Genomic DNA, 27618 nt, shown 5'->3' with positions numbered 1-27618 from the left:
AATTCGGGGATCTCTTGATACCAAGCCAAGGTCAGGTAGACCAAGAAAGATTTCAGCCACAACTGCCAGAAGAATTGTTTGGGATACAAAGAAAAACCCACAGGTAACCTCAGGAGAAATACAGGCTGCTCTGGAAAAAGATGGTGTGGTTGTTTCCAGGAGCACAATATGACGATACTTGAACAAAAATGAGCTGCATGGTCGAGTTGCCAGAAAGAAGCCTTTACTGTGCCAATGCCACAAAAAAGCCCGGTTACAATATGCCCAACAACACCTTGACACGCCTCACAGCTTCTGGCACACTGTAATTTGGAGTGACGAGACCAAAATAGAGCTTTATGGTCACAACCATAAGCACTATGTTTGGAGAGGGGTCAACAAGGCCTATAGTAAAAAGAATACCATCCCCACTGTGAAGCATGGTGGTGGCTCACTGTTGTTTTTGGGGGGGGGGGGGGGGTGAGCTCTAAAGGCACAGGGAATCTTGTGAAAATTGATGGCAAGATGAATGCAGCATGTTACCAGAAAATACTGGCAGACAATCTGCATTCTTCTGCATGAAAGCTGCGCATGGGACACTCTTGGACTTTCCAGCACGACAATGACCCTAAGCACAAGGCCAGGTTGACCCTCCAGTGGTTACAGCGGAAAAAGGTGAAGGTTCTGGAGTGGCCATCACAGTCTCCTGACCTTAATGTCATCGAGCCACTCTGGGGAGATCTCAAACGTGCGGTTCATGCAAGACGACTAAAGACTTTGCATGAGCTGGAGGCATTTTGCCAAGACGAATGGGCAGCTATACCACCTGCAAGAATTTGGGGCCTCATAGACAACCATTACAGAAGACTGCACGCTGTCATTGATGCTAAAGGGGGCAATAGACAGTATTAAGAACTAAGGGTATGCAGACTTTTGAACAGGGGTCATTTAATTTTTTTCTTTGTTGCCATGTTTTGTTTTATGATTGTGCCATTCTGTTATAACCTACAGTTGAATATGAATCCCATAAGAAATAAAATAAATGAGTTTTGCCTGTTCACTAATGTTTTCTTTAAAAATGGTACATATATTACCAATTCTCCAAGGGTATGCAAACTTTTGAGCACAACTGTAAATAAAAATGGAGTCTGTATGAAGTGAATTAGCACTCTGCTCCTGGTAATCTGCTGCAAACAGAGTGCGTAAGTGTGAGCCAAGAAGCTCGTAAGAGCAGCTGGCTTCAACACAACAATGGCTTTACACATACACTGCCGTTCAAAAGTTTGGGGTCACTTGACTTAAAAACCTTTTGATTTGAAGGCGTATGCTTAAATGTTTGAAATTAGTTTTGTAGACAAAAATATAATTGTGCCAACATATTAATTTATCTCATTACAAAACTAAAATTTTATAAAAAAAAAATAAAAAAAACATTTTTGAAATGGATGACTTGGACCGAATAATAAAGAAAAGCAGCCAATAATTGCCCAGCATAGATGAGAACTTCTTTAATACTGTTTTAAAAGCATCCCAGTGTGATACCAAAAAATGCCAAGAGTACGTTTCTGCAAATCCTAAGCAAAGAGTGGCTACTTTTAAAATACTAAAATATAACATATTTTGTATTTATTATTATCACAACATAATACCCATAATTCCATTTCTGTTATGAATGACTTCACTATTATTTTGATGACTTCACTATTATTCTAAAATGTGAAGAAAAGGGGGCCTGGGTAGCTCAGTGGTAAAAGATGCTAGCTACCACCCCTGGAGTTTGCTAGTTTGAATCCCAGGGTGTGCTGAGTGACGTCAGCCAGGTCTCCTAAGCAACCAAATTGGCCCAGTTGCTAGGTAGGGTAGAGTCACATGGGGTAACCTCCTCGTGGTCGCTATAATGTGGTTCGTTCTCGGTGGGGCGCGTGGTGAGTTGAGCGTGGATGCCGCAGTGGATGGCGTGAAGCCTCCACACATGCTATGTCTCTGTGGCAATGCACTCAACAAGCTACGTGATAAGATGCGCGGGTTGGCGGGATTCGTCCTCCGCCACCTGGTTGAGGCGAATCACTACGCGACCACGAGGACTTAAAAGCACATTGGGAATTGGGCATAACAAATTGGGTGAAAAAAAAAGTAGAAAAAATAATAATAAAGAATGAGTAAGTGACCCCAAACTTTTGAACGGCAGTGTACAAGTGCATGAGCGTGGTATCCCTACTGCTAACTGACACTTTCGATGAGCAGCTGCACTAGCTAATGAGAGCCAATCCATGCAAAGACCTGCATGTCAGGTTTAGAGTGAGGGAAGGTCTCAAATGCAGGAGGCAATTCAATGGGTTTTTATTAAAACAAAAAAATAAATAAAACAAAAATCACAAAAAAACAAAAACAAACAAAAACTACCCCGAAGGGGAAAAACAAACCCAGTCCAGGATGATAACACAATGACGGGCTGGGCTAGAATGGGGAACTGACAGAAATCTGACTGGACAGGAACACAACCAACAGAGACCTAACATGGAACATAAACACAAGCAACATCCCTCAATGAACTGGCACAAGACAAAAAACACAATGGGGTTAAATAGGTAAGGAAACAAAGAGATAACGAGGAGGGCAAGTGAAAATACAATCAGACAGATAACAAGGCAAATGAGAGGGTGGGGTTATCATTGAAGACAGACACAAATGCACAAGGGAATGAGAAAACACAAACCCAAGTGCATTCACACAGCATGAGACAAAACACAAGTGCCTGGATTCAGCCACAGAGCAAATAATTTAAACCAACCGAAGTGGCTGAATCCAGACACAATACATAAAACAGACATAGAACACATACATGTCAGGGCTCTGCCACAAAGGGAAAAAAACCCAAAACTAAGGGCAGGGGCGGGGGTCAGGCAGCCTGAGAGGAGGGTCCAGGAAGGGGGCGGGGTCCAGCGGCCTGAGAGGCAGTTCAAGGTAGGGGCAGGGTCAAGCGGCCTGAGAAGAGGATCCAGGAAGGGGGCGGGGTCTGGCAGCCTGGGAGGCAGCTCAAGGTAGGGGGCTGGGTCAGGCGGCCTGAGAGGAGGGTCCAGGAAGGGGGCGGGGTCCGGCGGCCTGAGAGAAAGCTTGAAGAGAGCAGGGTCCGGTGGCCTGGGAGGCATCTCCAGGTAGGGGGCGGGGTCAGACGGACTGAGAGGAGGCTCCAGGAAGGGGGCAGGGTCCGATGGCCTGGAAGGAGGCTCCAGGAAGGGGGTATGGTCCGGCAGCCTGGGAGGAGTCTTGAGGACAGGAATGAGGTTAGGCAGGGCGGCAGCGGGCACTGGGAACTGGACAGGCTCATCGACAGCCACGGGAAACTGGACAGGATTATCAACAGTCTCAGGGAACTGGACAGGCTCAGGGAACTGGATGGACTAGTTGACGGCCACAGGGAACTGAACAGGCTCGTCAATGGCCACAGGGAACTAGACAGGCTTGTCAACTGCCACAGGGATCTGGACAGGCAGCTCCAGGACGGGAGCTAGGACAGACGGCTCCAGGACAGGAGAGGAATCAAACAGGGCAATGACCTCCATGGCTGTGAGCACTGGCAGTGACTGGCTAATGACCTCCATGGCCGTGAGCATGGGCAGAGACTGGAAACGGCTTCCATGGCTGTGAGCACTGGCAGTGGCAGGGGAACAGCCTCCATGGCCATGGATGCTGGCAGTGGTAGGGGAAAAGCCTCCATGGCTGTGGATGCTGGCAACGGCAGGGGAACAGTCACCATGGCGGGTGTTAATTTCAGACCCTGCTTCTCCTTAAAATACCTAATTTCGACCAAATTCTACCATACGCTGTGCGTGAAGAGTACCATTTGAATGCTGCATGAGTTGCTGCCTTATGAGCGAGGCAGCTCACTAGATTTTGGAACAGACCCTTAGTCTAGTCTAGACCATAAAACCCTGTTCTTTGACCAGGTAAACATAATTTGCCTGGATTTAAAATCCCTCACACTACGGATAAAATACACAGAATGTACACAAAGCTTTGTGTGCAGTCACACTTATATGTGACATCTAAAGTGTCACAGATATACTACCAAAACATATTAAAACCAACATACAATCTAGACACTCACATGTCTAAACTAACATTATGGTCCTCATATTACAGTTTACTATAAGAGTTGTTTTATTGCTAACAGAGCACAAAGGGATCCTCAATACTGTCTTCTCAAAAGGCAGTCATGGGTATGCTTAATGCCTATAATGTATTTGGACATCACAGTGTTAATATTAGAAGGGCTGACTGATTTATGAAGCCATAACTCAGCATTCATAAAGCTGTTCCATGGCAGATCCAGTTTGAGTGCTTCACTCTCATCCACAGTATAATCCAAGACTGATTCAGTGTCTTTGATACTACCGAACCACTTATTTTTTTGCGAGACTGGTTTCATGTTCACTCTTGAGAAAAAAACATAAGGGTTTAAGTAACAAATCAACATCAAAAAGTAACTATATCAAGTCAAAGACAAGAGAGTAACTACGGACGAGAAACAGACCAATCAGATTGAAGTAACAGTCTGCCCACGCTGAATTGTGCAACGTTATATCAAATCTTCATGACACACAATCCTCTGCTTTTTATCAGCACATATAGCTTTGAACTGATGTTCCAGACAGCAAAATATTTGAATTTCTATCAGAGGGAAGAGCTCACTTACTCATCTACCTTCAATGGTAAATTGACAGAAAGAACATTCTTGAGAAGATATCGGCTCCTGAGGGGCCCCAGCCATTCCGAGCTAGAATAAAGTGCTTTGAAAGCTGAAATGTTTTACATTAATGGAAGCCCGTCCAACTAGTTGCTTCAAAAGAACCTTCCCCAATCACCCAGCATCCCACAGAGTCACCAGGAGAATCGCAGGTTTGAGGGATCTTTGATTCCTTCCATCAAGCCCATCATTAAAGCTTAACACACTATCATGACAGCACATCCAAAAACAGAGGATGGACTTTCAAGTTTGCAGATGCTTCCTTCTGGTTTAAAAAAAGGCCATATCCTTCATATTTGTGAAGAATTTGGTCTCCAACTGTGTGATATGCAATAGATATCTCTATGTATGGATTATTCAGTGTCTAAATCAAAGCTCAAGAAAACGGGCAGTTTGTATGACATTTTAAATGTATAATGGATTCCTTATACAGTACATGTATGTTTACAGATTGTGGATTGTGAGTGGAAAAAAAGAGAAAGAAATATTTACAAAACATCTTAAAATCAACGGAGACTACAGATATATAATGATTTGATAACACTTTATTTATACATCTGTCAGATTTGTTATGATTCCCTTAAAGGGATAGTTATCTCAAAAATGAAAGTTCTGTCATCAAAAATCTATCCTCATGTTTTATACCCCAAATGACTATCTTTCTATCGTAGAACACAAAAGGAGATGTTAGGCAGAATGGCCCCGTTTCCACCTGGTATTAAGATGTGTTCCACAGTGATCCGATCACAAGTGGTCAGTGCTAAATGCAGGTGGAAAGGGGTCCAAAATGTTTTTTGATCAGATCACTGAAACCACATATGGAGGTAGTCAAAATTTAATGTAACCACATAACATTTGGGGAGTGAAACGCCAATAATGGGCCTCGTTCATGATACATTCATAAATATATGAGTATATTCTGAGTAATTTGTGCGTAAAGTGGACCTTCCCGAAAACTTTCCGCCGGATTCACAAACACTTCGTACTCCCCAGATTTGTTAGCAAAATGTGTGTAACTTAGTGAATTCCAAACATTCGTAAACATTCGGCATGTGCATGTTCATTCACAATTATCATAATCCACACCCATGAAAATGCCATATAAGGAAGGCACCAGTCTCGCTAGTAAATGCTGTTAACATCTACGTGGAACAGTGAAAAAATTTTTTTTATGAATGAAGTGCATTCACATCAAAAAATTTTGATTTAGAAAGCACAACAGCGTCTCAAAGAAGGTGAGGACTTACTGTCATTGCATGTTTTTGCTGTCATCGGAGGCTCTTTTGAAAATCAAACAGTTTGAAAAGTCAATAAAAATAGTCTGACATGAGTAAAAAATATTCAGTTCATGCCAGAGGAGGATGTCTTTGACTGAAAAGCCGATTTGCAAGCTACATAACATTTTCTGTTTCTGTCTTCTACTTTTGGAAATGTGGAGAACTTTGTCTTCAGTAAAGTCTCTCTTCATTGACTGAAACTTCAACTCTGACTCCTAGTATTCATTGTTCACACTGGTCTTTCTAATGGGTCTAGCTGTATTTCCTTACAAAAGAAAATCATACGGGTTTGGAATAACACAAGTGTGAAAAAATGATGACAGAATTTTCATTTTTGGGTAAACGATACCTTTAAACTCCATACAGAATAGGCATTTGAGGGTATCTATACCAGTCATGGCTGCTGTTTACATGTAGGCATGAGATTTCTTCCACTCTAAGTTTTTGTCTTTCATTTCTGGCCTCTTTCAACCCATCATGACACTGATGTTATGGTGATGTTGTGATGGTGATGTTATTAAAAATAAGCTGCAACTATGTGAGGGGAGGGTGACCCTGATACTCTGGATGTGAAATCTAAGCAAACAAATGCCCCATGGACAGGGTCTGACAGGTGACGCACTGGGCATCTGGAGCTCTATTCCAGCTGAATGACTAACATATCCAGCATCTGATCCACTCTTCATTCCACATTTGTCCAGTTACGCATGAGGGGGTACCCTGTCCCTCTAGACTTGATGCTAGATTCTCTCAGCCTCTCGAAACCTGCCACTTCTCTTCACACTATGAGGTAGAAGAATGACCCAGGGTCTGTTACTTCTTCAGAGGGCAGCTTAGGCGGCTCACATATTACACAACTGTGTGGCCGCCCAGCTCTGCCAATTTAAACAGACGGCTGTAATTTGATAATGAGAGAGGGAGAATACGTGCCTTTTTCTTCGAAACTCAGCATTTTGTGATACGTTGGGTTGCACAGGACTCCAAGCAGCAAGATGTTAGAGAGGTTCCAGTAAAGGAGCATTCAGATGAGACCTCAGGCCCACCATGATGAAGCCACAGGCAGAATCTTCTCTTTACAGTTAACCATGTAGGCTTACAGCTTGGTTAAGCCTCTGTTCCAGTAAGCTACTTCTGTTCCCACAATACTTGAGATGTCTGTCATCAAAACCTGCCTTTAAGCTATCCCATCTACACAATTGAAAGATGTACCAGCAAAAACTTCAACCTACGCAAATAATGTTTAACAATGTGTCAACACAGTGGTGGTTCCCTACTAGGGCTAAATACATAAATGTAGCCCTGCGAAGCAGGCCACGTGAGAATCTCTTCTGCTAATTACAGCACAGAAGGAAAAGTAAAGCCTGTGATGAGAGCAGGTACAAAAAATCCTGGGGAAATTAAACTAAAAGGGCTTAGATTTTCTCAAGGATTTTACACATTTGATCAAAGTTGTATTAAAGTAGCAACTCTGAGAGAATTTACTCATGCTAATATTCAAAGATTAACAGAAACCACTAAACAATTGCTGTAATGATTTAGTAAAGATTTAAATCACTTTACTTGGACTTTCCAAAGCATCATGTCTAACCAAAGGCGTATAGCATTCACTTTTATGATTGCAAATTTCTTCTACTTGTGTTGTAGCCATATAAAGTTTTATTAAATTATCTTACATTAAAGCTGAAATATGTATTTTTTTGGAATTAGCGTCACCAAATGGAATTGCAAAAACAATGGTTGTTTTCAAACAGATTTCCTAAACACCCACACCATCTGTCCACCATCAGCCAAATGGATAGTAATGCCCCAAACTCACACCATTGGTTGATGCTTAAACAGTGTAAAATTTTCATAAAGCAACAGAGCCAGTGTTTACACTTTTTGAGTTGACTAATCAACAAGTGGCTTACTTATCTGCATATTAAGCTGGGATAGGACATTTATTTTAACATCCAAAAAATTACATACTTAAGGGCCATTCAGATCGAACATGTCTTGCACTGAAAAGAAGATGCATTTTGAACATTTTTAAAAGTTCTTTTCAACCTTACACGTTCTAAAAACATGGCACTCCTGTGCATGCTGATGAAAGACAGCATGACGCAGCAGTCAAAGATGTCTATCTAGCGCATGTTTACATAGAAAAACTATTCAAAAACACATTTGGTGTGAATGGCCCCCATTAGGCTTTAACCCATATCTATTTGTCCATGTTCTGTATATTTCAGGCATGAAGGCCCTCAATTTCCCCTGTTTCTTCTTCTTCTGTTTGCTGTTTACATGGGTTGTATTTTTAAAAGGTGACATTACATGGAGTACATGGGGTACAAGGAGTGTTGGCAGTAACATTTTCAGGCCATTAGAGTTGCTCACACTTGCTGCCAGAGCCACAGCTTTTTAAGTCACTTGTCCATGTGAAGTGTGCCATGTGAAGCAGAGAACTTAAACCAACCTCAACAATGGAAAATATGCTATAGGACACAATTAATCTGAGTAAGTCCAGCAAATGACACAATGCAATTATCTTGCTAAATCATGCTCAAAGAGCTGCAATATTTATTTATTTTTTACAGTTTTATCAGCTATGATTATTCCAGTGCAGCATTATCAATAATGCACTTTGCAAGTGCAAACCATGATAGTGTAATGACATGCCCATTCCGTTGAGTGTCACAAAATTAAACTAAAGTTAAGCTAGTAATGACATCTCAGTCTAGTAAATAGTTATTCAATTTGTAGGAAACAGCCACAGAATGATTATCTGATGGTGTAATTAAAATTACTTAAGACAACTGGTCAGACTACATTCTGTTGATATTGATGATTTGATATGAGCATGATTTCAAAGGCTCTTGCATTGCAAGATAACATGGGTCAAATTTTGCAATATATCCTCATGCAACCCAGCGTACACATGCATGGGCATTGTATTTTGGCTTTGCTATATGCAATGCTTAATTTAAATTAATTTAAACCAACTGATCTCAGTTCAGAAGACTATAGGCTGTCAGTAAAGGGTTAAATTTCCACGTACGGATTCACGTGACAAAACAACATGGCGCTGATCACAGCGGAGTTTGTCTTTGTGAGAAATGCCAACAAAACTACATCTGTTGAGAAACCTAATTTCGTTTTTACATTGAAACTTGTTTGAGTCAAAAGATTAGAGTCTCTAGTTTCATCCGATATGCCATGTTAAAAAAATTAGCGATTTATTGTGAAATGCCACACAGCTTAACACAATGTACACTAATGTGTACTTAGACATTTTTTCCTTAGAAATCCTATATTTACTGTGCAATGGGTTCATCCAAAAGCTGAAAATTTTTGCTTTCAGAGGCTTTATATGGAGTTAGGATGAAAATAAGGTGCATTTCAAACTGTTTAGTGCAGACAGACAGCACAATAGAGGTTACTAAATTGTGAGCAAGGGAGCATCCTATAGCCTTCCTATGCAGCTAAGTGCATTCACTCCTAAAATCTGAACAAAAGTTCAGTTTCAGGCTGCAGATGATGTTTGGACCACTCAATATGTTTGGCAGATATGGAACAATGGTAATCAGTACACAGATTCAGAATTTATAATGTATAATTGTATCTTAACATGGTTGGCAGTGATTAGATGATGCTGGCCATTACTTTAAAAGTATTAATTAATTATGCTACTTTCTGATGTAATGTCTGTAATGTCTCAAAAACATGAATAGCCAACACTCCTGGAAACATTAACAATTTGATTAAAAATATCTGACTTTCTATACCTTGCTTTTATTTAAAATTTCACAACTTAGTCCCACTGTCCACAAATGTTGCCAGTCAATTTTTTTGGCATGTTTATTAGGTGCTACTAAATCAAAAAGGGAAATGGAAAATGCACACGGCAGTCACACTCGGGTCTCAGGAGAATATAATATGCTAGATAAAAGGCTTTTAATGTTTAACATTACCTACTGCATGTACGTTATGCAGTAAAACTGATCAAAGGTGGTTCTGTGTTTGATGTGTATAATACATGCTACATAAATAAAGTTGATGTTAATTCTTTGTTGTTTTTTATCTTTTAGAATCAAACTCTTGGATCCAGAAAAGCAGTGAAACAGACATCTCATCTCCATTCATGTTTTCTTGTTCTGATTAGAGATCATGTATTCATTTATCCTGAATGAAGCTGTTATAAATCAACCGGTTTTCGCCACTTCTCATAGGCATTCATCATACTGGGCGCTGCAGAAATCCCCCCAGATCAAGAAGATATCACTAACACATGGCATACACTTCACACATATCTCATGACTTATCTCAGTTCTATGCATCAGATATAGCATAAGAGTATCTGCTTGCATATAATACATCAGCTATTTATGGCATGCATGTCACTAATCCTCTTCCCTGGTGACAGCGTAATAACAGATCTTCATGTTGTAGCTGCAAAATTAGAGTGATACAATGAGATATTATGGCTTATGATGGACTTCTCTGGTTCCTTCTGCAGGATTCACAGCAGACAGGTGCATGTCATTTTACTTGACACATAATGAACATGAAATTAAAAGGCATACAGTAGTTTACCTTCTGTAGCTATCAATTCTCTTTTCCTTGCACATATTCAAACCTGGCACCTAAAATGCATTATTGATTTAAATGGCATTGATTCTCATGTGACTTTTAATCTATTGCAACATGACATGTTTAAGTGCTTTCAATTAAACACAGTTGCGCATGAGATTTGGAGCTGTGGCAAAGGAGTAATCATCAAATAACGACTTCAATTTCAGCCAATTTCTCAAACAAAGCTATAGAGTCCAACAGTGCCCGCACACTTATTCAGCCATTTGGGTTCCGGAAGTATTTTTCCCATTCATTTTTCCCATAGACTTTTTATAAATCCTTCATAAAAGAGTTGTAAGCTATGAACCAAACCAACCAGCTCCGACATAAATCACAACATCACAAACTTTGTTTTGAGGCAAAATGTGGGTAGTATTTGAAAATTGGACAAAATGACAAAAGGTACAAGACTGTGATCTCACCATCCTTTATGAGGGCACGGACTACAATCCCATGAAATATTGTGAATGATTTCATTGAATATAAAACAATGGGAATATATAAAACTATTGATTGTAGGTTGTTGATTTTAAGTATAGAAACAATATATTTTACATTTATTGCAAAATACGATTTTTACAAACAGATAAGTATTTCAAGGCTGAAGAGCCGTCATTCACAGTGCGTCATGGGAGAGGGCGGTCTCTCTGAGGAAAGTTTGAGGGCTTAGTTGGCCATGGTTCACTGATTGGTGAATCTTTCTCTGCTGGACCATGGGTAATGTAGTTGTTTACCAAGAATTCCGCTATCAACACGATTTTTAAACAATGAAGTTGAAATAATGTAGACGGATGGCTTCAATGGAAGCATATACCATCGATGAACAACCTCGGAGCTACAACCTCGGAGCTCAAAGTAGGTCTATCTTTAAAGGTTTATAAGTTATCATTGAAAATCAATTTGTCTATGGAAATAAACTGAATTGGATTTTTACTTCCGGAACCAGACTGTTGCGCTCTAGTGTATGGCACACGAGTCAGAGTACACTAATGCTGGATCCATTTTCTGGGTAAATATATGACTTTCTTCCATAGAACACAAAAAAAGATGTTTAAAAGAATATCCAAGCTTCTCTTTCCCATACAATGAAAAATAAATATTGACCAGGACTCTTGATCTCCAAAAAAAAAACAAAACAAAAAAACAAAGTCCACATGATTTCTGTGTTCTTTTCTTTTCTTTCTTTGTGTGAAAAGCAGACCAAAATGTATGTCACTAGCTAAAAAATCTTGCCCTCCGCCATAGCTCACAAATCTCATTCAAGCTTACATACATGCAAACAGTTCTGACGTCAATGACAATCAAGATGACATAAAAATTTACAGATTTGAACCGACATGAGTAAATGATGACAGAATTTGTAACTCGAATTATTCTTCTCTAGAGACCTGCCTCTCCTTGTTCCCTACTCTGACAACAGCAGATGCCCATGGGCACCAGGGGCTGTATTACAGAAACATCCTAACTCTAGAATCTTATCTGTTTATTAACCATGGCAATTTCAGTTAGAACTAACTGAACTTGACAGATCTAAACTAGAGAATCAAGATAGGAAGTTTCTGTAATATGGCTCCAGATGAGCTTTCTACAGCAACCTCCCAGCTCAATTGGAGAGGGCCAATTTTTATTTAGCAGTATTTGTGATGTGGACTCCTTTAACACACATCTACACATCACTACACAGCTGCGATCTAGTGTGGCATTTGCTCTTTGAACAGACCCAGTGAGATTATGTCGGAAGAAATCTGAGATTACTTCAAAATACCAGCATTGCGTTTAGGGCTTCTATATCAGATAACAGTTGGTTGCATAAATTATGGTAAATTGAAAATGTTGACAGGAAGCCAAAGTATTACACTTTCAAATAAGCTCGAACTGAAATCCAAGACTACAATAGTGTATTCTTAAGCCAGTCTTGACAAACAGAAGATGTATACTGTACTTGTGAATGCATATGAATGCTAAATATAACAGAAACGTTCTCACACCCACCACTATGCAACTATCCACTGTCATTTTATTGATAGGTGATGTATGTACTGCATATGTAAAAAATATGAGACATGTGCCACTTCTCTTTTCCCAAAAGCATTTCATCTACTGCCACCACCAGGGCTGACAAAGTATAGACCAAAAGGCACAACATCGATAAACTGCCACATGACAGTCTGCTGTCCAGCATTGTGATAAGGTAATAAAATTTTAGCTCTTAGAATTACAGCCACGCAGTCAATTAATAACTTTGCGTTCTTTGCATTCAACTGTGCATAAGGAGGTACACACAGACAGCTAAAGTATTTAAAATTTACCGGTGATGTCAAAGTTGTTGCGCAATTGGCAATGACTAAACTAAAGCCAAGTCACTCTTTTTAAAAAATGCTACTCACAAAAAGTAGCCAACAATATTTAAGCTATTAAATATTTTTTTTTAATTAAATAAATGTTTGTAATAAGCAATGAGATCATATTTAATTCTGACATCATAACACTATTTATTTGGCACAAAAACTACGAAGATCTCAAATAGGGTGGCAATGTTAAATTGAACATACATACAACAAATTTACACCAAACTTTTCACTTTATTATGAACATCTGTACACCTACTTATTCATGCGATTATCTAATCAGCCAATCGTGTGGCAGCAGTACAATGCAAAAAAATCAAGCTGATACAGGTCATGAGCTTCAGTTAATGTTCACATCAACCATCAGAATGGGGAAAAAATTTGATCTCAGTGATTTTGACCATGGCATGATTGTTGGTGCCTCACAGGTTGGTTTGAGTATTTCTGTAACTGCTGATTTCCAGGGATTTTCACACACAACAGTCTCAAGAGTTTACTCAGAATGGTGCTAAAAAACAAAAAACATCCAATGAGCGGCAGTTCTGCAGACGGAAACGGCATGTTGAAGAGAGGTCAACGGAGAATGGCCAGACTGGTTCGAGCTGGCAGAAAGGCTACGATTAACTCAGATAACCACTCTGTACAATTGTAGTGAGCAGAATAGCATCTCAGAATGCACAACATATTGAACCTTAGGCAAATGGGCAAAAACAGCAGAAGACCACGTCGGTAAGTGTATACTAAATACAACTTATACTAAATTTAACATAAATGCATAAAATATCTAATAAATATTTCATTAAAAAAAAAAAAAAAAAAAAAAAAAAAAGATGCATTGATTTCATGCAGGGGCTCAAGTGAATCAGTGAAGCTTTTAAATGAACAGGCTTATTTTGAACCCTCCTAATGAACAGATTCACTAAAATGAATTGTACTGTATTTCCCAACGATTCTTTTAAGTGAATTGGTGAACTGTTTATTTCAATCGGTTTATTTTCATAAACTGTCCGAGTGAAATAATTTACCAAATTGTTTTGGGCTTTTGACTGCATTGACAAAATTTAGCATTTTGTTGGAAAAAAAAAACAACAACTTGTTACTGGAAAAACTATGTTTGTGAAAATAGCTGAATTACTGTTACGCTACTGAAAAATGTAGCTAAGTTAGCAGCGTTGCTACTTTTAGTTAGCTACTCCCCAACACTGGTGCACATGCTCAGGACATATAAGAGCTATTGGCACATGGGGACCCAGTTTCAAGTCCGACCTGGAACATGTCCCGATCCCATCCAATGATATCTGGATGAGAAACAGGTGTTTAGATGTTTCTAAGATCTACGTACTTAGTTTAAAAAGAATAGCAGTGCACAGAATGGGCAGATCCTTGTTAAGTGGATCTGGATCTTCAGAAACTATCAATCCTGAGAAGAACCACACACATCTCCATCAGACTGGGCCAAACCAGCAAACCTGTTGCTTAGCAATGTTTTGCACCTGCTCTGCTAAGTGAAGGAGCAAAGGGTAGGAGAGTACAGAAATGGTGACAGAGAAAGGACAAGGGGGAGAAAATCAGAGGGAGAGAAAGGTAAAAAAAAAAAAAAAGAGCAGGGATAACTGTCATGATTCCAAGCATCAGTCACCACCACCCGCAGGTAAGTGGATCAGATAACACAGAGGCCGATGCCAGCGACACTGCACCTCAGCAAAAGCAACAACAAGGGCGCACACGCACACAAACATACAGACTGCCATCACAGCTCGAGTGTGCCCGTTAGCAGGGGGATTTATTCTCTACATACGGTGCTGGGTAGTTTCAGGGAGCTCGGAGCTGATCACAGAGGATCCTAAAACAACATCCGTCCACTTTCACACTTCAGTGGAAGAGGTGGCCCCTCCCGGCAGGGCTGCGTAGTCTTGCCATCTGGAGAATAAATCGAGTGTGAAGTACAGTATAGTTTGGGACCAAGCTCCGTGGTGGCAGCTCAGCAGTCAGTTCATTAGTTCCAAACTTCCAGGGATTGGAGCTGAGGGGGGAGGGGGCAGTGTGGAACGAGACTGCCGCAGAGAGAAAGGGGAGGCGGGCAGGGGGGCTGCTGGGTGGAATGCCCCAAACTGAGCTGTAGTCTATAGGGCATCTCTGCCACAAAACACACAAATAAACAAACTCGCCCCCGGAGCGAGGAAAAGACAGGTGTAGCCATCAGTCCCTGCCGGAGGGAGAGAATGAGGACTCCCTACCCCTCCTTATCAGTGAGGAGAGATATTTTTTAAATAATACGTGTGTGCTTGTGTGGGTGTGTGGTAAGCCTGTGTCCAGAGTGACAGTTTGCTGTCATTGGGCAGACTGATCCGTCTGTCACATTGAGCTGTTCAGACATGACGTCAATTTCTAGGTGGGCCCGGAAACCTAATACGCCATGGGTTCCCTCTGGAATTTCCTATTGGTTTTAATAAATGCATTTTTAGATTTATGAGTAAGATAACATCTGTGGTAAACATTACTTAAAGATACGTGGAATTTTGTTCTACAGCATAAATTACACACAGTCATACCACAAACGTGAATTTTAAAGCCGCAGTGTTTTTTTTTTGTTTGTTTTTGTTTTTTTTTGTGTTTTTTTTAAAGTATGCTGCTTCAATGAGGCTTCAAAACTGATTATAAAAACTTATAAAAATCCAGAGGTAACCCATGGTTTGAAAATGCCAATTCTCTTTCAGGTTTATGGGCTTCAACCTGAACAGCTTTATAGCACCAAGCAGGCAGGGCTGGGTAAGGACGGGCACAGGTTTGCCAGGGGGAAGCACAACAATAGACAATTACTTCAAGAGCCAATCATCAATCAAAAGAAAACATATTTTCCAACACTTTCAGTCAGTTCTCATTGATAACCTCATCTATCAATACACAAAATGCAAATACACAAAACATTAATAAAGCAATGAGACATGAAAGGCCATGTGTTACAGATATTTCAATACAGTTTTTTTTAAATGGCAGCAACAGCAATATGATAATTTTTAATAAGTGTTTAATAAGTGTTCAATAATGTTAGTTAATACAAATAAATAAATAAAAGTTAATTTAATTTGTTAAGGTGAATTTTCACAATAAAAAGAATCAGACTAAACAATTCTTCCACCAAGCAATATAGCTTAGTATCCCACCTGTAGGCTGTTATGGTTACCAAGCATTGTAGCAAATTGGCGCCATCATTTAGAATAAAATTGTCACAAGTGTCTGTGTACATTAGCTTTGAATGTGCCACATCCAATCAGAATTTAGAGTCCAACCTATCCATTGTTCAAAAATAGTTTTATGTTGGAGACTTTGCCTAGCGGTTAGTGCACACACGCAGACAGGTTGAGCTGTTGTGCTCATATGGACAATGCAAGTTCAAATCCGGCTCATCCCTCCCACTCTCTCCGCAAAATTGCCAATCCTCTCTTCACTCTCAAAAGGCGCTTTTCCACCATCAGACCAGTGTGAGCCAGGGCTATCAACTGGTCAGCCGGGGCCAACAGCCTCGGACCTCGAGACCAAAATCGATCTGCATTCCCACGCAGCGTTGTCCTAAAACCTGCCCTAAATACACCCTGCCCACTTCACAAGCAAGAGGGAAGCTCAAGCTGAGGTATTAGACTCTGGAGACTAGCTAGTCTTCAAAATGAACCAGATTTGCACTGCGCCCGCAATCCCAAACCTGTACCATCGTGTGCTGCATACACAATTTGGCAAGTTCGGCGACAATATCTTTAATCATGGCAAACGCTGTTGATCTGATGTTGCACATTTTCATCAGCCCAGAAGAGCCCTGATTTCGTCGACTGACCAGCACTGACAATTCTCCATTGATCTGTTGAGGTAAGCTGTTAATTAGATATAAAAAATTTGGAAATGAGTATCATGGTGCTGACATTCTGATCTGACTAAGCTAAACTCTGCCTTTGACACTGACCACGCCTCAATCCCTAGTTGGCCTTCTTTGGCCCAAGGGTAATCGGTAGGCCAAAGGTGCTTGACAGTGGCACAGAGGAAGCCCCAGGGAGGTACTATGAAGCCCTGGATGTTACAGTGGGAACACAACTGGCCCTGGCATGCACTAGCATGCCCTCATATGGCCCGATAGTGGAAACGGGGCTAATAAAACATTACAAGAAGGCCAAAATATGGTTTTATAATTAGAGTTTTACAACAACCTTATGTTACCAATGATATCAAGTATCTGATTGTATTTGAGCACTGAAGAATTTCAGGAAGCTGTCACTTATATCAATGTCAGTGTAAATCACTCTCCTTTACAGATTTCTAAGTAGAAGTTATAAGAACATGTGTGTGTGTATGTGTGTGTGTGTGTTTGTGTACACTGATCAGCTACAACATTAAAACCACCTGCCTAATATTGTGCAAGTCCCCCTCGTGCCACCAAAACAGCACCAACCCGCATCTCAGAATAGCATTCTGAGATGCTGTTCTTCTCACCACAATTGTACAGAGCGGTTATCTGAGTTACCATATACTTCGTCAGTTCAAACCAGTCTGGTTGACCTCTCTCATCAACAAGGCGTTTCTGTCCACAGAACTGCCGCTCATTGGATGTTTTTTATTTTTGGCACCAGAGTAAATTATAGACACTGTTGTGTGTGAAAATCCCAGGAGATCAGCAGTTACAGAAATACTCAAACCAGCCCATCTGGCACCAACAATCATGTCAAGCTCCAAATCACTGAGATACAATTTTTTCCCCATTCTGATAGTTGATGTGAACATTATAAGAAGCTCCTGACCTGTATCAGCAAGAATTTATGCACAGCACTGCTGCCACATGATTGGCTGATTAGATAATCACATGGATGATTATTGGTGCCAGAGGGCTGGTTTGAGTACTTCTGTAACTGCTGATCTCCTGGGATTTTCACACAAAACAGTCTCTAGAATTTACTCTGAATGGTGCCAATCCAGTGAGTGGCAGTTCTATGGACAGAAATGCCTTGTTGATGAGAGAGGTCAACAGAGAATGGCCAGACTGATACGGTATCTCAGATAACCGCTCTGTACAATTGTGGTGAGAAGAATAGCATCTCAGAATGCTATTCTGAGATGCGGGTTGGTGCTGTTTTGGCGGCACGAGGGGGACCTACACGATATTAGGCAGGTGGTTTTAATGTTGTGGCTCATCGGTGTATGTGTGTAATCCTTTCCTTTTCCGCCCTCGGCACAAGCCTATGCAAAAGTAACCAAGCTGCGGGAGGAGTGTCATTTAGTGGTGCAGAAAATAAAACATCTATCTATAGGTATACACAAACCCCCATGGATTTCCAATTGCCAGGATGGGGAAAACAGCTGAGAGTGTGGGAAGTGAAAGAGCGGGCGCAGAAGAGCAAAGTGTGTTCTATTATTGAGTTAATAACTCATTTTTACATCACGCAGTTGCGTACTAGCAAATAAATAATGGATCACAGCTTTCAGTGTACCGTGCCAGGCTCTTTAAAGCTAACATATGGTCTTTAAAATGACTGTATCTTGTACGAAAGATTGTAAGAACATGTATCGTGACAAATTTATACCATCAAAAAGATGAGAAGCAATGGGATTATTTCACAGGCTCTACATGCAATACAGTGTTACTTTCCACAGTGAGTTATTAGCATTTTTATCTGGGGAAGTACAGAGAGCGTTAATTCTATCAGCCTTGACTGGAATGTGAGCTAGTGAGAAACCGCTCAGTTAAGAGAGGGACCCAAGACCCTTCTCTAATGCCATTTTCACCCTCTCAGATCACCTAGTATTAATATTCCCTCAACAAAATAATCCTTTTCAGGCAGAACTCATCAGAAGAATAGAATTTTTGCTCAGTACTTTTATCTTAACAACTTTGACATCTGACACGTTCACAATGCCATAATTAGTTAGAAAGCTGTGTATTAATAGAATGCCCCATGCTTCCTATCCTCTGAACATTAAAAAGTGCAACAACAGTTTAACACCTTTTTAGACACAAAGGCTGTGAAAGGTGGATTAAGTTGTAACTAAGGCACTGAAAAAAACAAAAGACTTGAGAGCATTAAGTTAGCATTATTTTTCCAACCTTAGTGGATGGATACTTGATGTTTCCCTTTGAAACCTTTTCCACCACTTGCCAGTGATAAAGAAATTAGCGGGTGTTACAAAACATTGGGATCCATCACCTTTTTTCAGGGGTCACAGTTTAGGCTGTCTGTCAAACTCTCTTTCCCACTCAAGCAGGAATAGCCTCTGGCCATATCAATCATCTTTATTAACATGACTTAAAAACCTTTGTTAGCTGACTCCTTTCCACCGGTTCTCCTTTTAGCTCCTGCTCCAATCACGATTTCATGGAGAGGTAAACAGGGCCAATTGGCTGGCTGTGTGGGTGGGTCGAGAAAGCTTTTAACCTGCAGCATCTGCTGACTTCCTGCTGTTTGCTCTGTGTGATGTGGGCACCTTGTTTCAAGTGAATGTGATGGGGTGCATTTTTGCCTTTATTGGCACATAATGGGATGGAAATGTGCTTGTTTTAAGCATTGCGCTTAGGTAGCTTTCTTTGGAGTGATTAAGGATCAGCAGCTGGCTAAAGGAGAGCTTTAAATGATGAGGATTTTGTGATTATGTCTCACTGAGTCAGGTGTTGGGTCAAGAATGGGGGGTTAGGGTGGCCGGTACCTTCTTGTTGAGGGCAACCACATCTTTACAGTCGAGAAAGGCACAGTCCACGTCCAGCGAAGTCAGTTTCCTCAGTTTTCTCTCATTGTTGCCAGGTATGTACAGCACTGCGCAGCATGGTATGTACTTCAGAGAGGTGCCAGGAGTATGGTGGGCACGTTGATTAGACTGACACCAGGGCACCTCAGCCAAGAGTAGACAACTGATCCCCCTGAGAAAAATCATGCATACTATGATGGATCTTTCAATACACTGGTACACATTCATTATTCATGAACATTTTCTTGTGTAAACTGTTTAACTTTTAAGTGCAATCAAGGCAGTGTTAAACTTGTCAATGAAATTAATGACAAAAATGTCGGGCAAAAATGAAGGGTTTTTGATTGTCAACGATAACGAGACAAAAAAGACCCATCATTAATTTTTATCTCTCTCTCTCTCATATATATTATATATATATATATATATATATATATATATATATATATATATATATATATATATATATATACAGTGTATATATATATATATATATATATATATATATATAATACAATTTATTATCTTGCAATTCTACTTCATTTACTTCACTGACTGAATTTGAATTGAATTTTCATGTTTGCATAAAAAAATGGCTTGTAACAAAATGCTTACTCTAAAGGCTTGGTCACATTTACCTTTGCAAGGTGAAATTTTGTGGAAGAAGGCAGCGTGTAAGGATGTTGTGCGCGTGTGAAACCAGCAAAAACAAATTGCCAAGCAGTCTCTTTGTAATGCTGCACTTTATCCTCTAGGAGATTTAAGTTAAAAAGAATCTCGCTGCTAAAATTATATCCTTACTTGTCAATTGTGAAAATTCAGCTGTGTACAAAGCACTGCCCATACAGAGATCACTGCCAAACCAAGCAATTTCCCATTGGTCAACGCGGCAAAATTCGCCTGTCAAAGTTCACCAAACTTGCACTCCACACGGACTCGAAATCTGCGAGCAGAAATTGTTCGCCACCAGAAGTCCATTGCACAAAATTAACGATTGTGCAGATTCCCACTGAGGGTACGTTTACACGACAACAATGTACTAAAAACGGAAAAGTTTTTCCTTTGTGTTTTTGAAAAGTTTCGCATACAGACGACAACGTTGTCAAAATGATACCCGTTCACACAAATCCACGAAAACGACTAAAAACGCTGTATTATGCATGCCAGGCCAGTAGTTGGCGATATAATTTTGTAAAGAAACACTACGTGCCTGCGCACATAAGCATTCTTCCACAGAGCAGTGAATACAAACAATGAAGATGGCGAAAGCATCGAGCAATTTTGTCTGGACGGACAATGAGGTTGCTTTTATTACTACAATTGCTTTGCTGGAGAAGCGTCAATAAACTTCAAAAAAGCAGCACAAACACAGTCCTGTAGTCCGCCATTGTAGTTTTGAAGTACTTGCGGGCATGCCTATAGACTAAACACGTAATACGCGTGCGCATTATGTCATCGTTATCACAAATTCGCGTTTTTGTATGTTTACACGGAGACGATCATGGCATCGTTTTCAAAAACGTGCACTTTGAAACCCGTTTTCAAAAGTTTGCGTTTTCAGGCCCCAAAACGCCGTTGTCGTGTAAACGAACAGCCAAAACGCATAAAAGTTTTCCGTTTTTAGTTGAAAACGTTGTCGTGTAAACGGCCCCTGAGATTACTGTTTGAAACTTTTATTTTTATTTTATTTTTTTTATCATATGTTATTGTTGTCGACTATACTTATATGCCATTTCAAATAAATGAAAATGAAATATTGACTAAATTTAAAAGGAAATTGTCAGAAACAATTATAACATAAAAAACGGGTGTATAATTTCTGCACCTTTTCATCACCAAACGAAATTACAGAAATAATCATTGTTTTCAAATGGGTCTCCTGAACACTCCCCCCAGCTTCCATTGTTTGCACAAATCGATAAACCTGCCCCAAACTATTACACTATTTCCGTGTCTGGCTGGCCAGGAAACTCAAACAAATAGAGCAGTGTTTTGTTAGCACCGCAGAGCCAGTGTAACACTGTGATAACAGAGACATAAACCAACAAATGTATTACTTAAAGTTGTCTCTGCATATTAAGATAGGATGGGCATTTTAACATCAAAAACATTTACAAACTTCAGCTTTAACAACTTAAGAGATATTTTTTAGATATCAGTTTATTTGCCAATCTCTCTTTATGCCTGTACACATAAAAAAATAAATAATCTCAAGTACTTAGATTGAACTTCAGTTGCTCTTCCAAATCTTCACAAACTCAAGAAACAACATTTGTTTTCATTTCAGCCTCCTAATGGATAATCACTGCTGACCTGAGGCTCTTATCTCCAACAACATCAGAGCAAACGGTTCTTCTCTAATGCTAATTCACAATGGCTTAGCAAGAACAGCTGAATAAATCTATTTAGGGCCAGACAACTGTGATTTGAAACAGATTTAGAGAGATTACAGACCCTACCACAACAATCAAAGTTTAGACAAGACCACAAATGTGTATGTTACTCTTGGTAAATTATTTCTAGTAGCATTCATTCAAACAGCTGTCAGATCCAAGATTTCCATTCCTCTACATCAGTGGGCTAATGGAGGTGTGCGTTTATGGCTTAATTTCCTTCAAATGCATTTGTTCACACACTAATAACCACTGTTATGACACACACACATTTAATTGTTTTTCTGTAATTCGGGTTGTTTAAACAATTAGTATTAATAAATGCAGCAAATAATTGGTATCACATACTAACTAATTATAGCCGGGAACAGTCTTCGCAGCTGCCCATGATGGGACTGTATTAGTTGACTGTATTTCTTGAAAAAAAGAAGGATGTAGAAGTGTGCTTTTTTGCGGTCGGGGGTGGGGATGGGGTTAAAGTATTCTCTCGTGTTCTTTGTTGTCAAAAGAAGCTAAAGTCACTTCAATAGCCACTTAATCCCAACCTTCATGCTTACAATTGCCCTCAAGAACCAAGAAAGCATATTCTCAACTGAGATGATACAGCTATACCAGGCAATTAAAAGCAAATCAGGTAGTTATGGCTGCAAGAACTTTGCAGACCTAAGTACACAGAGCCTTGGTAGGGTTTTTCAATACTACAGTGTTCAGATTTGGTCAGTGGCAATAGCTCAACAAGAGGAAGAGGAGGGGATATGCAAAATCCCTCTCAGTATGGACAGAAAAAGGGGTGGAACTAGCTATTACTAAAGACCTCAAATCTTACAGTGCCTATATTGGCAATAAAGAACACAAACAGTGTGACTATAAAGCAAAAATCGCGGAGGTGGTATAGGGCATTATGCATGTACGCATGTAAGTGTTGGGGGTGGGCAAGAAATGGGTAGAGCAAAAGGGGGAGGGAGGATCCAAAATTAAATCTTCCACATTCAGTGCATACTGCTGCAGGGTGAAATGCTAAAAAGCCATTTTAAGTGGGCACTTGAAAAAGAAATAAATTATCTTGTAAGTAGGAGGCTTACAAAATGATCGCACTCGTAATTAAAGAATAGATTTCATAAAGGAAGAGAAAAAAACTCCATGGGGGGAAGAGGGGGTGCCTTGATGGATCTTTATCAGAGCGGGAAAGCGGATCGCTTGACGGAGGTACAAGGAGTCTAATGGAGAGACGCCATTCAGCGCTACTCTCTCTCTATGCCTTTTTAAACACAGTAGGGGTTTCACTTTGCTCCAACCTAGCTGCCATGGGGGGATATAGAAGAGTTAGCTTTGTTTAGTTGTTACTCTCTCTTTTATGTTTCAGGGAGATAGAGGACAGACAAGTCAGTAAATTCATAGGTTTTTGGTGCTCTCCAAGGGTGGCGTTGTGGAAAGCACACAGCTAACCTCTCACAAGAGAGTGTATGCTGTTTTTGAACATGATGAGGTGTGTGCAGCAGGGAAGGTTACTCACTGTATGCCCATGTGCTGTAGACACACACATGTCCATGTCATGGTCATATTAAAACATGCTTAAACATCTGGCTTTTAATATAAGAGATTTTATTCAAACTGCATGGCATTACACACATTGATTTATTTTCTGTTACAATATGACTCTGATTTTATGCCAGAAGAACAAGAATAGTATTCGGTCTCTGATGGTGTCTCTTCTGTATGCATTGTCATAGCATCTAGGTTAGAGATGATCATCCTGAATAAGTGAACTTAACATATTTCTACAAGCATTTGTGTTACAATTTTTAAAACACTGAAGTTGGAAAAAAAACTGAGATGAGATCAAAATTAACCCTCTTGCAAGCCTTCAGGTCAAAATTCATTGGAAAGATGCATTTCTGTACATCTTAATTCTTTCGACTGGATAATTAGATTAGAAAAGCTAAGTATTGGGTTAATACAAATGGAAAATAGAAACAGAGTACTCTGATAAAAAAAGTTTCCACTTAGCACCTTTCAAATCCATTTAATTTTAAGGGTTCTTTATTCAGCACAGAGTATTATAATTCTTGCTGACTTGGGAATTACATTTTCAGGTGGAGGAATTGGCTGACAGAGAGCAACCAAATAGAGAGAGAGAGAAAAAAAAAAAAAAAGGTCTGAGATATTCAAATGAGTTTCTATTGAGGATAGTACAAAGACATGCAAAAATGTTATCAGCGTTAAAACCATGTCACACAGAGAAAGGACATTTTGTACTTTTTTAATAAAATGTCTGTAAATCAAAAACTTAACATGGTTTATGGTATAGAGTACTTATGTAATAATGCTAATACTGAAACACTGCCAAGCTGATTAGTCTTAGCTTGTGCAGCAGCTCCCAATATTGACTTATTAAGCCATGAAAGTCATAAAACTTTGTGGCATACCACTTTCACAATATAAAACAACCAGAATTCCATTTAATAATGGCTAATGAGATTTTTATACCAACTTTCAACATGGCAATTAATTCACGAAAGTCACTACAGGAAAAAGAGCTTATCTCCCAGTGATTTATTTGATTACAGGATTCACCCATTACACTTTTGGATCCGCACTTAACTCAGAAAACTCTGAAATTAATAAGCGTAATGGTAACCCAAGTGGCCAATATTAAGTGTACAATAATTCACATAAAAGGCAACACAGACCATGAGCAATAAAAACAAGACACAATAAATGTTATTACAGCACCTCTACAACCATTCTTCCCATCCAGAACCAAACAGTGCTTCCGAGATACACAATCTGGACTGTTTTATTGATACATCTGTCCAACATTTTTCCCTGGCATTATACTATGATATATACACTACCGGTCAAAAGTTTTGAAACACTTGACTGAAATGTTTCTCATGATCTTAAAAATCTTTTGATCTGAAGGCATATGCTTAAATGTTTGAAATTAGTTTTGTAGGCAAAAATATAATTGTGCCACCATATTAAATTTATTTCATTATAAAACTAAAATTTAATAAAAAAAAAAAAAAAAAAAAAAAAAAAAGTTTTTTTTAAATTGATGACTTGGACCAAATAATAAAGAAAAGCAGCCAATAAGTGTCCAACATAGATGGGAACTCCTTCAATACTGTTTAAAAAGCATCCCAGGGTGATACCTTAAGAAGTTGGTTGAGAAAATGTCAAGAGTACATGTCTGCAAATTCTAGGCAAAGGGTGACTACTTTGAAGATGCTAAAATATAACACAGTTTTGATTTTTTTTTTTTGTATTTTGTTTAGTCACAACATAATTCCCATAGTTCCATTTATGTTATTCCATAGTTTTGATGACTTTACTATTATTCTAAAATGTGAAAAAAAATTATAATAAAGAATGAGTAAGTGTTTCAAAACGTTTGACCGGTAGTGTACGTTTTATAAGTTCAGCAATCCCTGATGTATACAACCTTTCTGCAGTCCACACTTCGTTGGAATTGAAAGACTACGATAACACAGGGTGGTTAGCTTAGCAGATAGTGGACTTACTGGTGAGAAATCTGAGGTTTTCTACCCTTTGCTGCTTTTATAGGCTTCTAGACTATGGAGTTATATTTGTGCCACAATTCTAAATGATATTTTGAGCGCACAAAAATTTTCTGCGTGCACAAGATGATATTTTGAGTGCACAAAAAGTTATTTTGCACGTGGTTGAACAGAGTTTTGTTAAGCAATGTATCTTCATGCAAAGATAGATTAATTCATTCTGAGCAAATGAAAATCTAAATTTGCTAATAAAGTTTTAATGTTTGCTGATGTCAACAGAGTTTTCACATTTATGTTACTCCATTGTTTTTTGTGTGTGCAAGATCTCACTCACTCTCTCTCCTCGTACACACTCTGCGTGTGCTCAAAACTATAGACTGCTTACTTGCTTTTCCACCCGTATTCTGACAAGTCCCACCTCCTACGTCATGATTGGTTAGAAGCTGCTTACAAGCGCTCTGCGATTGGACAGTTGATGAAGTAACAGCAACCATGAACATCTCAGTGTAAATGTAGCAGGAGAGCCAACAGGCACAAGATCAGTACACATAGACATACACATTATATACTGCAGTTATAATTACAAGATTTATTTACCCTGTGGATTACTGTAAGGCATAATTTACTGTAATGAAAGTTTTCTTTAAATATAGTAGCCTGGAATCATGCAATGCCAAGGAATTCTTTCCATTTATTACTTTTATTTTATTTTTTATTTTTTTGCAGTCTCAAACAATTGAGGGTCCAATGTATTGTGCATTTAAATTACCCTAAACTATGACAGGTGAAATAATTAGCCACTTTTTTCTTTTCATTAATCAATTTTGCCATAAGGGTTGTGGTAGAATGCATAAACTTTATAAAAACAGCATACTGAACATTTCAAGATACCCCACAGCTTTGAAAATGCAAACATAAACTGCTTATTAAAAAAAAAAAAAATTAATATATAGCATGAATTGAATTGAATAGAATATGTTAATTTAGGCAATATTTATTATATTCATACTATTTATAAGACAAGGCCGTTGTCACATTTGCATATAAACCATCAGAAAATGGGAGAGGACACACTAAAGGAGGACGACAAAATAACATGTTTATTAAAGAAAATAATATTTCATGTAATAACAAAAAGAAGAAGGTTCAGTGGTTGGTGATTCATGGCAGACTGTAATCTGGTCACATTTATTTTAATAAACTGCGTTCAAAATATGCACCCGCAGAAAATTTTTGTATGCTCAAAATAGCATCTTGCACGTGCAGAACATTTTTGTGTGTTCAAAATATCATCATGTGGGTGCAGAATTGTGGCACAAATATAACTCCATACTAGACAGGCCTTGTCCTCATTATATGTAAGCCTGCTTTACCAATTTAAGAGGGCCAGAGAGAATACAAAATCCTCTGGTGTTTTGGTTGGACATTGATTCCATTCAGCTGTATCTGACTGATGCTCTACTACTGCCCTACCATGCTGTAGGGGAAACCATGGGCAAATATAACGTTCTAAATTTCTTTAATCACAAACAAGCAAGGCTGATTTATATTTTACACATTTGGCAGATGTTTCTAGGCTATTCAAAGCAACTTAAAGTGCATTCGAGAAATACATTTTTTATTTTCATTTGTTTGTGTGTTCCCTGGGAATCAAAACCATGACCTTGGCTTTGATAGCAACATGCATTACCAGTTGAGCTACAGGACACTACTTCATGACACCTATTCAACATGTGTTCAGTAAAGTTCTCCGCCTGAGTGTGATAATTTCACTTTGTGACAAATTGTAACTATTCAAATATCAAGGTTTTTGTTTTGTTTTTTTTTGCTCTAGGTTGCTGGTAAATTCAAATCTTTATAATGTAGGTAGACTTTTGCTGTAAACCCATAATACTCATGACAGCCAAAATAATTAGTACCATATAAAGGAGAAAACTATTCAATAACATTACTAAGTATTAAAGATATGATAAGTATGATATTATTACTTTGAGGAGTGCTGTTATTTAAGATATAGTGGGTTAA

General features: G+C 39.1%; 1 pseudogene; it reads right to left on the bottom strand.

Moving 5' to 3' along the window:
- Positions 1–27618, bottom strand: part of LOC127447576 (citramalyl-CoA lyase, mitochondrial-like) — a 101644-nt pseudogene that overhangs the window by 25144 nt on the left and 48882 nt on the right.

The sequence above is a fragment of the Myxocyprinus asiaticus genome, chromosome 10 (assembly GCF_019703515.2).
Source record: "Myxocyprinus asiaticus isolate MX2 ecotype Aquarium Trade chromosome 10, UBuf_Myxa_2, whole genome shotgun sequence".
NCBI classification, from domain to species: Eukaryota; Metazoa; Chordata; class Actinopteri; order Cypriniformes; family Catostomidae; genus Myxocyprinus; species Myxocyprinus asiaticus.
The sequence above is the reverse complement of the archived record's forward strand: the minus strand, read 5'-3'. Positions and strand labels throughout refer to the sequence as shown.